The 14,914-nt window shown below is 44.9% G+C and overlaps 1 protein-coding gene across 3 annotated transcripts in view; it reads left to right on the top strand.

Annotated features, from left to right (window-relative positions):
- Positions 1 to 14,914, top strand: part of MCTP2 (multiple C2 and transmembrane domain containing 2) — a 765,697-nt gene that overhangs the window by 53,289 nt on the left and 697,494 nt on the right. Inside the window, exon 1 of one of the 3 annotated variants that reach the window (XM_085644500.1) lies at positions 5,039 to 5,151. The exons of the other annotated variants lie outside the window; for them this stretch is intronic. The gene's annotated coding sequence lies outside the window, so the exon portion shown is untranslated. Of the gene's footprint in view, positions 1 to 5,038; positions 5,152 to 14,914 lie in introns of those variants that run through there. 3 annotated transcript variants of the gene reach the window in all.

Genomic DNA, 14,914 nt, shown 5'->3' on the forward strand with positions numbered 1-14,914 from the left:
GAGAGCCAGAAAATAGATTGAATTAAAGGAATAAAAGGAGAGAGAAACAAAGAAGAAAAAGAGCAAGGAATAAAAACAGAGAGAAAAGTAGTTAAACAGAGAGGAAAGAAGAAATTAGGAAAAGCAAAAGAGGGGAACAAAACAAAGACAAGGAGAAGAAAACAAGTCAGAAGAAACCATTGAAGTAAAAATGAGAACACAATAGCAAAAGACATACCACAAGAAGACAAGAAGGATGAGGGTGGTGAAACCACACAAGGGAGAGGGAACGCCGAACGGGAAACCGCAGAACAGCAACGACAAGAAGGGCGTCCTCCAGGAAGACTGAAGGATAGGACATACAAGGGGCCATATATCCAAATCTAAGGAGAGAAAGACAAAACACATAAGTTAACATCATATAACCTGAATGCCAAAATAAACAGAACAGAGCATCAAGTAGCCAATATGAGGGGAACAAAACAATTACGGTCTGGATACATCCATAGGATCATTACGACAAGTATTCAAAAATTGCTGAAGTACAGTTGGATCTTCATAAGATGTAGTCTTATTGTTATAAGTCACCTTAAAAAGACAGGGGTGAAAAAGACCATATCTAGCATTGAGATTTCGAAGAGCGGGTCTCATTTCCAGGAACTTTTTCCGACGGTCTGCAGTCACCTTGGCATAGTCCTGAGTGAAAAATAAATTAGAACCATGCCACGAAATCTTTCCTTTTTGCTTGGCAGCTTGAAGCCCCTTGAGTAGGTCAGTATACTCCAGAAAATATAGAATAACACCTCTGGGTCTCGTCGAGGGTGAGGAGGGACTAGAGACCCGACCAAGGCGATGAGCACGTTGAATGTTTAAAGGAGGTGATTCAGGAAGCCCAAGAAGAGACGGTAAAAATGATTGGAAAAATGAAATTGGATTAGAACCTTCAAGACCTTCACCCAAACCATAAATACGCAGGTTATTGCGCCTATTGCGGTTTTCCAATTGCTCAACTTGTTGCTTGAGATGGTTAATCTCTTTTTGTAAAATGGGGACTTGATTCATGGATTCTTCTGATGCATCCACTCTCTGCTCAAGGACCGCAACCCTTTGAATAGTGTGAGACCAGTTGTCCTCAAGGCTTTGTAGACGCAAGTTAGTTTCTTCCATATATGGCTTCAGAGCACGGATTTCTTCAAGGAGAAGCTCCATAGAAACTGAAGATGGCGAATTAGTGGGAGAAGGAGGGTTCATTTTTACCCTTTTGCCGGATGGAGAGGCTGCTGGTAGTTTGGAGACTTGTTTAGGACGAGTGCCTGAAGTAGTCGAAGCTTTAGAGTCCGAGGACTCAAGGGGTACTTCATCCACATTGTCACGAAGGACATTGAACGGATTAGTATCAGCCATTGGAGGGTTGCTAGCCTGCTGCGTCCCACTACGAGCACCACAAGGCATTACCATGAAGAAAAGGAAACAAAATTCCCCTATGAAAAAATGTGAGAGAAGGTCACGAAGAAAAGAAGGCTTGAGTAACAAGAATGCTCAATAACAAAGTAAGTCCGTGAAGGAAATGCTTACGTGAAGTAAAAATAAAAATGAAGAAAAAGAGACTGCAGTGAGCATTTCAGTAAATATTACGACAAATTCAAGAAAAATTGCCTTCAAAAGGTGAGGAAAAAACCTTTGCGTAGATACTGACCGCAAAAATTCTGAAAAGAGTAGCAGTGGCAGAAAGGCGAAGGATCCATCAGGAAAACAACAGCAAAGAAGAAAACAAAATGGCGGCCGCAGCTCTGACGGGCTGCATTTGAAGAGATAAAGTCACCTTAACAACCTGGAAATGTTCCGCAAATCATTCCAGCGGTAGCAGAGGTATTCCGACGGTGAAAACGCCGTTTTCCACGATCCGCCTCCGAGAAAGAGAAGCCTGGAGACTCCCTGCCGCCTACGTCGTCGCGGAGCTCCCGAAATCGGCGGCCATCGCCAACGGCTCCGAAGCCACGCCCCCCACATAATAACCTTTTTAAAACCCCATTTTCCACTACCTGGAGGGGTTCCGTTGTCGTATAGCCCCAGAGTTTCTATAGCTAAGCTTTTTGCTTGATAGTCTTGAAGCATAGCTCCTGTCGGTTTCTTTCCCACTTTAGAGGCAAAATTAAAAATTGCACCATTGACCCGCACCAGTTCCCCTTTGGCACGGGGACACTGTGGTGTGCACATCGGCGAAAAAAATAAAATGTCAATGAAATGATTTAATTGCCATTTTATTTTTTCACCCATTTCTCACAGCGGGTAGGAAGAGTGATGCTCCCCTGCCCTCTTGAAAAAGTCGCTGTTGTTTGTCCAGATGATCCTGCGAGAAAGAAGTGGCTTGGCCCATCCTAGCAGCAAACAGTTCTGCTTGTCATCCGCTGGTGACTGTATCTACTTCTATAGAGATAGTATTGACAGTTCATCTTTGAAGACCATGCCACCCAAGAGACATTGTGACATACTATAGGAGCACTCTACTAGTCTTTCAGAATGTCCCGCTAAACTTTGGGCTATGAAGTGCCCACATGAAAAATACACGAATAACTAAGTGTGTTTATTTCTTAAAATCTGCAGTTGGGATGCAAAGTGCTCTTCTTCAATGACTGTTCATCAGGGTTTTTGAAAAGCGAGAACAAAATAAGAGTCCTTCAGTAATTGTACTTTAGACGGTAACACTACAAGTTAAATGTGCTAGGAGTTGAATTGGTTTATAAATGTGTATGGTTTAGATGAGAGAAAGGACATGCACCGTTAGATGATAAGCTTGCTGCTTTACCAGTTTGGTGACATGACTGGACAGGCGGAGAGAGTCCTCTATTGTGAAAGTGATACAGTTCTTCTGTCCTTTAAATGTTTTCTCTGAACTGTAATATTTTATGTTATTCTATTGGATTGACAGAGGGCTACAGGTTACAGTCTTTTAGAGGGTTCAGATTCAGGAATTACATGGTTATTGACATTAAGATGACGGAGAAGCGTAGTTTTAGATGTTGCATTAAGCAGGTTGAAGAGGAACCAGTAGACGTTTGTGACCCGTTTGATTTCATTATCACACAAAGGCTTCTGTTGAATAGAAAGGTAAGAACCAACCTATGGCCAACCCAGCGATTTTCAGCCATGAATTCAAGATAAACAGAAATCCCTCCTGACTGACGTGACCATTGGGTCTTTAGAGGTGAAGGGAATTGGATGTCAACGGAGCACATAAGGTGATGCAATGTCTCTAGACCAGCATTGACTAAGATCATTTATTGTTCTTTTCTCCCTGTGGAAAGATATTGAAACAGGCAGTATGCTCTTGATATTTGTGTTTAAGGATATGTTTTCTGCAGATGGTTGACTTGTCCATCTTTAAATAATTTGACAATTTTCCATGGGTAGCTATGTTGCCATCAGGAGATTGACATTGGATTTTGAAGTAGGATTTGATCACAGAACACTACACATTGTGTATTTGTAAAGTGTACTTTCACCCCGAAGTGCATTTTGGTCCTGAATAACCGCTATTTATTGTCTTCCAATTCAGTGGTGTTGAATGTATCGATCGTGGAAGGATGAACGGATGAGTGGAACCATAAGGATTCAAATTTGTGACCAAAAGGTCGGAGACAGATTCCTGCAGTGGATGACCAAGGCAACCAGACATAGCATCTCTTTTTCACAATGGAAGGAGACAATGTCATTTGTTAGAAGCAAACTAGTGCATCACTCAGTATTGCATAGAATCTGTAAGGCTGTAAATGCAAAAAGCAGTGAAAACCCTTACAACGGGCGTTATTTAGGAAACATACCTTTATCACTTAACACACCTTTCCTTGCAAACAATCTCCGGCTGCAATTCAGCATAGTTTTGTGAATGAACATGAGGAATGCACAATTTCTTATAATGTCATTTGGTTATTTATCCCTCCCTGTTCTTGAGAACAGACCAGAGAAGCAACTCAAATGTTCTAGTGGAGCTGTTAAGCAGTGGGCTGTGGTGCATAGTGTGATTTGGTTTGGATTGCACTCTCAACCAGTATTGGCCAAAGGAGGAGCTCTGGAGTTGACTGCCTGTCCTTTGGCTTTGCCAGGGCTTGTTTTCTATCATTTTATGTTCTTATCGAAACTTAATTGCTGTAGAATGTTCCGGGCCCTCATCAATCTAAAACGAAACTGTCTAAATGCAAAAATACTGAGATGGTTTCAAAAAGCACATGTCCTACTACTTTTTGTGTGTATGTGCTCTTTGTGACAGGGTGGAATGCAGTCACTCAGTGAGGTCAGCCAGTGGGTGAAGGTGGCCGAACCATTGCCCCAAGATGCATGATATAGTGGGTTGAAGAAAAATGTAAATGACACCATAACAGACCAATGGATAAAGAGGGCCCGCTGAAGACCCCCATAATGAATTATATTATGCATCTAGTAACGCCAGTCCAACGCCAGACCTAACAAAGAGGCAAACCACTGCCTAATGTTTCGTAGTCAAGAGGCGGTCCACCTATAAGCGCCACCGATGGGCTGCGTCGTAGGACGAGTTTTGTTATCTGAGCAAGAACATTAGCTGATTTATTCCCATGATAAAGCCAGTCCGGCCCTAGCTGGAGGCAGCAAGCCACCCAAAGGGAGACACATGCTACTCGAGTCAGTCGCTGTTTCCCTGAATCCTGAATGTTGAGGCACAAAGGGCGAGCGTGTGCTCGGCTGCCACCTTCGCTCCTGCCCGAGAAGCACGCAGACTGGTGATTCCCGCCGGCACCGTTCCTTCGGTATGTGACCATTATCATGTGGCTTGCATCACTCTTCACACTTCATTGCAATACTGCCTGCAGCTAGTTTCCTCTTCGCCTTTTGGGGATTCGCGGCCATGGCCCATAGGTGTCTCGGCATCTTCTAATCTCATTAGAAATCAACGGCCCGTTCACAGAGAGCCACGGGGCCGGGTGGCCTTGTGATATTGCGCAGTCTCGAATTGTGACATGTCACCTTTCACAACCAGCCAACCACGTTCAGCTGGAAATTGCCAGTTTACGGCATCCTGGAAATCGCGCCGTGCCTGAAATACACCAGTGCAAACGTAACCTGCTGGTGGCAGGGACCGGGTTGGAGTGAGAGAACGTTCTTTCCCGTGGAGGGGGTGTGCACGCAGAGCCTTCTGAGGTAAGGGACTACCGGAGATAAATACCGAGGCCAGAGCCTCCGAATAGGGTCAGAACTCGCTAGTGACGGGAGCGGAAGTGACGTTTGAGTGTCTATATTTAAACTACCTCATTGTTCTCAGTCTTTTTTTTACATGTTTAGAAAGTCATCTTTAGCATCAGGTAGGCCCTTGCGGGCCCATACGTGCTGTACATTCACCGACGTCATTCAGAATAAGACAAAACGACGACTGCTGGCAATGTTCCCCCTTTACAAAGTTCCTATGCCCGCCACCCACCACCTCCCGACAGCACTGCTCTGTATTTACCACTGTAAGAGCCAATTACGTTGACCTCCAAGCACCCCCTTTCCTGGCGTGTAAGGAACCCTGCTTTCAGTAGGGATCTTCATTCCAAATGGGTCATCTACCGTAAGTAGGCACCCCCTCACCCCCCCCCCCCCCCCCTTTGCGTCCTAGGCCCACTGCGTCTCAACTGCCATCCACATTTTTGTCCAGTGGTGTAGAAGTGTTGAGCCTTCTTAAAAGGGAAAGAAGTGGTTTTCGTTTACTTTGGGGAAACTTCCTTTCCACCACGGAGTGTTTGATCCAAGCTGGATCAGTTCAAAAGATATATTTAAAAATAATATTTGTTTTACTTGAAAACGGAAACCCCATTGTCTGAAGCAACCAAGTGTTTGAAGGCATTGGAGTGGTAATTCAGACTTATTCAGTGCTATTTGCTGGGGTTTTCCTGAGTGCCGTGACTGTAGTGTAAATATTTAGAGTGAAGATTGTTTGTTAGGTTTCCGACTCAAAACATTGTGAACAAATTGTTCTTCTGTAGACAAGATACATGGAAAAATTGGCAAACTCCGTGTCTGGTTCATTATAATTAATGCGTTTAGGAAACGAAGGGTTTTGACTGTCCGGCATGGGTGACTAACTTAAGTCCTAAGTGACTGTCGGTCCACCAGACACTTTCCACATCATGGGTTTTGGCCTGCAAACTCGTTTTATTTTTTAAAGATGCAGGTTTGGCACTTTTAAACTAAAGGTGTGGAAACATCTAGGATTACAGCAACATACCCATAAGCTTTACTTTTTTAAGGAGGTGCTCAATTTGGCTTTAAATAGTTGTGCTTCCCTGCCCTGTTTATTTGTCTGGATGACCTGTGTTTTTTCCTTTCGTGAACTCGATTTTTGAATCCGTTTGAGGTGGTCTGCATTTTTACTGGGCTGCTCTTACCTGTTAGCTATTTACCTCTGACCGGTAGACCCACGAAGGAGCCCCACTTGGCCAGAGTAATCTTGGACACTCCCTTAGCATGTGGGGCTTTGTGGAGGGAATTTCTGGTCATGATGATGGGAGATGTGGCCTACTGGACAGAGCTGCCATCTTTGCCTGTTGGGGAACCAGGCTGAGTCCTAGCATCAGCTAATAATCCAATGATTCTGGGCAAACCGCGTACTCTCCCTGTGGCTAAAAATAATACATCTGACCTTGTGTAATGCGAATGTATAGCACAGTAATGCTCTTGGGCCAAGTTTCTGCAATATAAAAACAGCAACAAATAATGCTTGTTGGTTTACAGGTATTTTACCAGCACGCCCGGTGGTCAGGCATCCTATTCATCCCCTCCCCAAAAATACGGTCCATTCCCCCATAAATAAGGTTCCTTGATTGGCCAGTTGGGATGTTGTGCGAGTGCTTGTCTGTAAGTGTAAATGGATGGTATCCAGTTGCGGCAGTTTGGGTGGTTGCACAAGATGGTGCGCTCCCTGCTGACTAGCCTTTGTACAGTTCGAAAAGGAAAGCATACACACCCTTCATTGCAACTCTTGCACAGAAACTTACAACAAGCTGATGGGTTGTGGAAGTAGCCAGTCTTTTCACTTTGTCTATGGTAGATTTGAACTGATGGCGTGAAAAAACCCCCTTTGCTGTGTCGCCAAATGTTTCTTGGGAACGGTGTCCTTCTGCTGGGCTCTGTTTAAATAAAATGCACATTGACAACTGTGAGCTTACAGAATGGTAGACTGTGTCATGCTGTTTGAGTTTCTAACCCTCACCAAGTCCTAAAGCAGCCGTGACTGGTCCAGGGGAGTAACTGATTTCAGCACTGTTCTTGGCCCTCGGAGATCAGTGTTGAATATTTTCTACTTGTATTCCTGACCAGTAAACCGTAATTGCCCAGGCCCCCAAAAAAGGTTGCACCAGGTTCACCAGTGTGGCAACTGAATCCCAAGATATATTCGTCAACTAGCCAGAAGCCAATGTGTTTGAGAAAATAGGCCCCGCTATGCCAAGATGCATCAGCAAGGTAAGCATTCATTGTTGACATCTGGTATAATCGGTAAGATGTGTGCGTAATTCCCAGCAAAGCCAACTCAGTCTTTCATGCTTCCAGGGTCAATATGCAACTTGGGTATTAAAAACACCTTCTGTTTTCAGCACTTAGAAACAAAGAGAAATGTGATACAAGCTACTATGTGGTTAATAGTAGAAGTATTTCTCAGTTTACAAAGTTAAGGTCTGTTGATGCTGTGCACACACACGCACACTAATGCTTCTCCCCAGGAAGGTCCACGTCGCAACCAAAGTTCTCGCCTTCTGAGACATGACATCTACCCATTCCCCATCAGAGCATTTTCCAAAATAAAATAGGCTATGATAGGACCCAAAAATGTGGCCGCAGAGGAAATTTAATGTTTGCCAATTTGTTGATGCGGTCTGGGGGAGACTAATAACAAATAAAGGCGCATTTTCACATCTGTAGGAAGATTCACATAGAACGGTGACACGTATGTTCTGCAGCAAACCCCTTCAGCATGCTAGCCCTTTATGAATGCGGTGTTTAGGTCAGAGCCACTTAGAAGAGAACTGAGAAGTAAAATTGTACAGAGACGCATGCCTAATCAAAGAACGTCATATATGGTATATGTATGTACCGCAAAGAGGCATTGTTAATTATATTTAAGGAATTCTGGCCGAATCAGCAAATAGTATTTGGATGAGGTGGTATTGAATATGGCAGCTGGTGTTACAGTGCAGCGAATGGAGCTACATGTAATTGGAATGTAGGTTGGCTGGTCTATTCTGCACATCTACGTTGCTTTATCTACCTCTTCTTTTTACGTCTCGCCTAGACAGATGTCTGTTGAGAGACATTTGTTCCCTTACAGTGGGCTTCGAACCCACGCACTACTTACAATATCTTGACTTGATTGTCACTCATTTGCTTGCTTCTAATTTGTGAGCTTCCGTAGGCTGTCCTTCCTCTTCTTGTTTTCTTCTCTCTTCTCTGAACTGTTCACTTTTTCAGGTGCTACTTTTTCATTTTTGTTTAAGTACTGTTCTAAAGTGTGTGTGTTACCTGCTGTCTCATTTGAGTACTACTTCTCCCTCCATATACCTCCCCTACTCCCCTATGTCCATGTGTTCCCTCAGCCTCCCGCGCCCCACCCACCACTGTCCGTGTTTTTGCCCCAGTCCGCTACCCTCCATTTTGGGTGTGGTTGCCCAGACCCTCTGTCCATGTACTTCCCCGCCCACCCTTCCTTGTCTGAGTGATTACCCTAATAACTCTCGCCCAGCCTCTGTTGTCTGTTGCTTGCCCCAAACCCCTTTCTGTTGTCAATGTACTTGCCCCAGTCCCTCCTGCCCAACCTTTCATTGTCTGTGAACTCCCCCATCCCCTCGCCTGCCCTCTACCCCGCGTCCTTCTCTTCCTCAATCTGTGTTGCCTCATCCCCCAACTCACTCATTGGTTTAAGAAAACACAGAGGAAGGAGGGGACGGCAGGAAAGGATTCGGGTGAGGAGAGAGGACATTCAAGAGGGAAGGGGGTGCAGACCACCAAAAATAATTTGAAACAAATGGTATGACGCGGACAGTGCTATTGGGCCTTTTTTAATAAAAAGTGCATTATTGCTGGCCATGCCGTAGTGCTTATTTAAACATTATTTTTAGTCTTGCTGCACAACATGGCTACAAATCATTGCCAAAGTCAATAGCTCACAGGCGAGAACTATTGACTTTGCCAATGAGTGTTTCTATTTAAAAATGTTAGCTTGTGTTTGGCTCAAGCCTTCCCTTAATAAGCTAAGTTTCTAAAAACAGCAACCTCTTTGTCCATGGATGTTGGCACATTAACATACAGGTATTAAATGCACATAAAATCCCCTGCCACACATCAAGCACCTACATCACAAACACACATATTCCTACCACACAATAGTATCAATGCATAAATTTATTAACTTTGATAAGGACGTAAGTCCCAAAGTCCTTCTATTTGAATTCTACAATGAAAGACATTTCAAATACTTGCGTTCATTTATAATGAGAGAGATACCACATGTATCTCTTCCTATATGCTACCTACATTGGTATGGTACAATCTACAATTAATGAAGCTATAGTGCTTTCTTGATCTTTGCACCCTCTTCACAGGGTTCGCCGTTTCCATCTATCTGTTGTGCATTGTTGTTTGATCATGTGTGGCCGTTTGTGGGGCCTATAGATTTATTTGTGAAAACCCTAGTTCAAAATTGTTATTTTTTTGATGAATTTAAAAGTAAAATAACTTTGATCCAAATAAGGATATTTGAAATGTGTTACATCTGCTGATGAGCTTTTTCGGTTTACCTTGAGCTGGGTGGTCGGTTGTAATTTGCTCAACCTGTTTGGCTGTTCCTAAACCTGATCAATTTTGGTTATAGGTACAGTTCACTATAAGTTTTTGTTACAATATAGATGTTATGATTGAAGGTTTTGGGTTCCTTCCATTGTTGTGCCACTGTGCTCAGATCAGATGTCGGAGGCTTGCGGGCATGTATTCACGTGACCGCCTGTCCACGGTGTCCTCTGACATGGAAATGTGGGTCCAGAAAGGTCACTTCAGAGCTATGCTATGGATTGTAGCTCCGTAGCTTTATGCACTTGGTTGATTAGTTTTTTGATTCACTGATTGCATTTCTCTCAGTAAATACATTTGAAAGGTTACAGCCTGCTGTTACTCCATGTATAGTTCTCACTCTATTGAGGTCCGAAGGAGGGTAGGCTCAGTCACTCTTAATGGGATTCAGTCTTGTGACCCCAATAACTGGATTTCTTAGAGGCTAACTCGAGGTTTGCTCTTGTAGTAAAGGTTGTGATGAACGAGCCATTGCTTGGTCTTTCTAAAATGAAGATCCTGCTTTGCTTCCGCTGTTAGTGCAGCTAGAGGTAGCCCCCGGCTGTGATGAAAAGTAGCATAGATATGGCCATCTCTTGAGAGAGCGTACATTATGCATATATTTATGGGTGGATCAGCAGGGGAGACCTGTTGTGTCGTTACACCAGAGACTGGACCGCACATCATGTGATTGCTTTGTCTACTGCGCAGTGATTTGTTTCACAGTTGCACGGAATTTAGGAACATTCGGGCAGAAAACCAGGTATACATTTGCCATTATCTACGAAAGAGAAGGTCCGTGCAGCTCGAAGTCACCGGGCCTCAATGGTGAAGCACACAACACAGACCAGGGAGTTCCTCCAGATTATGTAAGTCCACATCCTTGGACGCAGCATCTTGCTATCCATCAGTGAGGTGCACCCGGGGCCCCACCTGCTCTGTTTTCGTCGTGCCAGGCTGGGTGATATGCAGTTTCTCTTTACACAAACACATTCCGTTGCAGATTATGTATAAAACCCTCCCATCCGTGCCTGGGTAGAATTTGAACGAACGGGAAATTGGCTTCCTTGACTGAGTTGTGTGAATCCAGCAACGCTTTGATCCTTCTCCTAAGATTTCCGATAACGCAGTGTAAACAACTTGCTCTTGTTTTGTCGTTTCCCAGAACAGGGCAATTTTCAAGTCTTTGGAAAATATGTTTAAGTTGCATGTGATGTCTGAATGATCTTAGCTTCGTGTTCTGAGCAGTACTGATGGCGATTAACGAGGGACATCTCATTCTTGTGCTACGCCCCTGATTGTGTCTTATTTTATGTCTAGTACATTTCCACCATGTGTATGGTCTCCTAGCATGAATCTCATTTTTTAAATTGAAAACAATTGACGCCCTACTTTCAGTGCTGGGATCACTCACTTAATTCCTGACACTCTATTTAGAATCCATGTCACTCTCCCATTGTTCGTATCTCTCCAGCTCCCTCTCTCTCCATCAGCCATTTTACCATATCGCACCATCTTGCCATCCCCCCCTGCTCTACCTGTCTTGCCATCTCTCCGTGCCACTCTCCTCTTAAATCTTTTCCTCCATCCTATATGATGTATGGCCTCCGAGATGTTGCTTACCGTTCCTGACTCCCATTCTTCCTAGTCAACAATATTAGTGTTTCACCGCCTCTGGGGTTCTATGCGTGATTAAGTGATCTAGACATTGTTTGTTCTGGAGCATGTATCTCTCTGTATTGCTGTAGTGAACCCCACATACAGCTCAGCCATGGTGTCAAGAACTTACTGCTTCAATGCTCCATTCCTTTTAATGCCATGGTAGGGCTATCTGATCTCTGAGATCCTTTAGGGCTTCCCTCGCCTGCCCCTGCTGCTTTAAGTATTGTAATTGTAATTGAATTGCACTGCCATAACATTTTTACCTTCTCCTCAAATCACCTTTACCAGGCTGAAACTCAGTCACTGCACTTTCTGAGCCACTATTTTAATATTAGTCAATTGTTTGGCTGTACAGTTTAATGTATTTGTTTCAAACTAACCTGGTGCTAATCTCTGAAACACATTCCCATCTGTTCTGCCTAGACTTTCTCCTAGATGCAGTGGCCTGTGCTATAGCAGAGGTTAGAATGCCTCTTGAATGAGGCTGTAGTCTGGTAAATCATCCTTCTGGACGTGGGGGGGGGGGGAGGGGGAAGTGGACATTTGTAACCCCTCCTCCCTGTTTTCAGCATCTTATGGAAGGCTGTATTGGCAGTAAGACTTAGTAATGTGGATATGGAGAGTATTCCACAACTTGGCAGCCACAACAGAAAAGGTGCGGCCACCCCATCTCACTTTTTGACCCTTTGGAACAATCCCCTTTTTCAAGGAAGAGGATCTCAGCTGCCTTTTAGGAAAATACCATTGAAAAGTTAGCCTCAAGGCAAGCGATCTCTGCTGGTGTAGGGCCCGATGGATCGTGATGGGGAGTGGGCCAGATACAGGGACCAGGTTAATCTGACTGAAATGCTATCTTCTAACGTCCAGCGTGAAGTATTCAGCTTGCTGTGGGGAAGGCCACGAGGAGGGAGAGTAGTGTGGATGGTCATCACTATAGCGCGAACAGCAGGCTGGGAGTTGCGGACGGTCATTGTTGTAGTGTGAAGATCCTGTCAGTTTTCACGGACAGTAGTTGCTGGAGCTTCGGATTGGTGGTCACTGCAGGATGTTGATGTTGTAGTGCAAAGTGCGGATTTCGCATTGCCGGTCATAGCTGTTGATTGCTGCTGTGTGAAGAGTTGGGTTCACTGTAGCTTTGCAGTGGCGGTTAACGCAGGCAGCAATATCTTGCTGCCAAAGGTGTCCGTTTGCAAAGACACATTTTCTTCTAAAAGGAGCTCAACTAATGCCGTACCAAGGGTCCAGGATCTGAGAGGCACCTCTTGTAAATCAGGATCTCACTCCAGCAGAAGTCAGCAGGGCTCAGGCAGGTTCAGTGCAGCAGGTCAGTGTGCAGTTGCAGAGAGGCCTCTGGAGCTTGTTGTGTCTCTGTAGCTCAGAGCCGGAGGTCAGTTAACTGATCTTTGGGGTCACTTCATCCTGGGATAAAGGGTGCAGGTCCAGTCTTCCCTCATAGACAGCAGGGCAAGCCTCAAGGTTCTATTTTTTTTTAAATCTGGCGTTAGCTTTGAATTGGGGTTTCTCCCTCCCCCCACCCCCTCACACACATACAAAAAAGGTGTTTGGAATTCCCTGTCTCCCTTTTCTGGTCTGTTTGCAGTCACAATGAGCTTGTGTGAAGTTCTTTGTGTATCCTGCCCCAGCATCCTTCCTTGGGTGTCCCATACTGCGAACACTCAGGTCCTTTAATGTATGGTTGTCTGAGAGGGCTACACAAAGAACAGTTGCCAGCCACACCTAGTCATGTGACCCAGGAAACAGGCTGCAGGCCCCAAAGGGTTAGGACTAGAAAATGCCAACTTTCTAAAAGTGAAATATATAAAAGCGTGAAGAGTCCTAAGGCCAACAAAAACACATTCAGCAAAACATGAGAAAAGAAGGCAAAATGTTTGTGGGGGGGAGAAAGACTCCAAGGATGTTGAGTCTAACATATTCTACATAATGTCCCTTGCAAGCGTTCCATTGTGTCCACACATGTTCTATAATAGGAAGACCTGCAGGCCACAAATAGATTACTTTATTTACATAGGAAGTATACCCGTTCTAATGCAGCAGATGACTCTCAGTCAATGTGAAAGTTAAAGATTTTTCTTCTGACCTCTTCTGTCGTACTGTAAACGGGACATCCCGTTTCCTGGTGACGAGAGTGACAGACCAGACTGGTGGACTCCCGTAACTCCACTGCCTTGTTCTTTTAAACCCCAGCAGGAGGATTGGTGTGCTTTAGTAGCAACAGAGGCTTTTCCCAAGATCAAGCCTAGTCCCTTTAACCAGGATTGCCTTCTTGTGGCCACCACGCCCCCTGTCTCACGAGGACGTGCCGGATTGGATAAATATCCGGAAGAACCACAGATGGCGTGTGACATCACCAAGGAGTGGAAACCCGGAGCGGAGGACGAACGACCGAGCGCGGAGAACGAGGAAGAAGAACCGGAGGAGTGCCGGAGAGATGAGCCAAAGACGGACGGAGCGAAGGAGCCAGGAGGCCAACGTTTCCGTGCATCGTCGAGCCACGTTCCCGGAGGAGCGTGGCTGCCTCAGGTACGGGAGCGGTTCATGGGTTGGATAGGGAGGCGGGAACGCCGCTAACACTGTGACAGCTTCCTTGTACCTGTGTCCATCCCCTCACGACCCCCACAAAGCACGGAAGGATAGTGAATACGGGCACTACGTCGTATACACGAGAAGAGGTGTTCCCCCACCCCCGGTCCTGGTCATAGGTTCAAAAGGGTTCTATTAAACCTAGTCCTAACGTCCCCCTTTCTTCTTCTCTTTCCACCCCTGCCCTGTGTGTCCCGGAGCGCCACGGAGTATTGGAAAACGAACCCCAGGAGTCGGGAAAGAGGACAACACCCCCCATTCACCACGGAGCAATTCAAGAAAGAAGAGAGACTGACTAGTAAACACAGACGTGTGTTATCATCAATAAAACCATATGTAAAACGACCTGGTCTCCGTGCTGTCCCTACCACCCCTCTACACATACCTAACCAAACGCTGTGTGTTTCAGCAATATTGTTCTAAATCCAAATAGTGTGCTTTTGTAAAATGCTTGCCCTGGTCCAGAGAAAAATACTGTGCAAAATGTCTAGAGCTCATTTCCCGCATGTACCTAATTCCTCCATTATTTCTTCCAGATGTGAACTCTATTAAATCAGTGCTTAATTTGAGCGGGTGTTTTCAGGTGTTTAGTACTGGCACTTAATTCTCAACACTAGCACGAATGACAGTCCACCACATGGTAGCACTGTCTCTGTAGTTTTGCTCATCTCAAAATTAGACAGTTTAATAATTTAATATATCTTAAAAATGACAAGGCTATTTCCCGCCATTCTTATTATAGCTCTGGGTGTGCTGGAATAATCTGAAGTGTCACACTTGTAGTCTGGTGGTTAATAGTTGTGCTGGCACCGTTATTGGCAGTGCTGGTAGGAGCAGTGGCTGG

The sequence above is a fragment of the Triturus cristatus genome, chromosome 3_1 (genome assembly GCF_964204655.1).
Source record: "Triturus cristatus chromosome 3_1, aTriCri1.1, whole genome shotgun sequence".
In the NCBI taxonomy this organism is placed as follows: domain Eukaryota; kingdom Metazoa; phylum Chordata; class Amphibia; order Caudata; family Salamandridae; genus Triturus; species Triturus cristatus.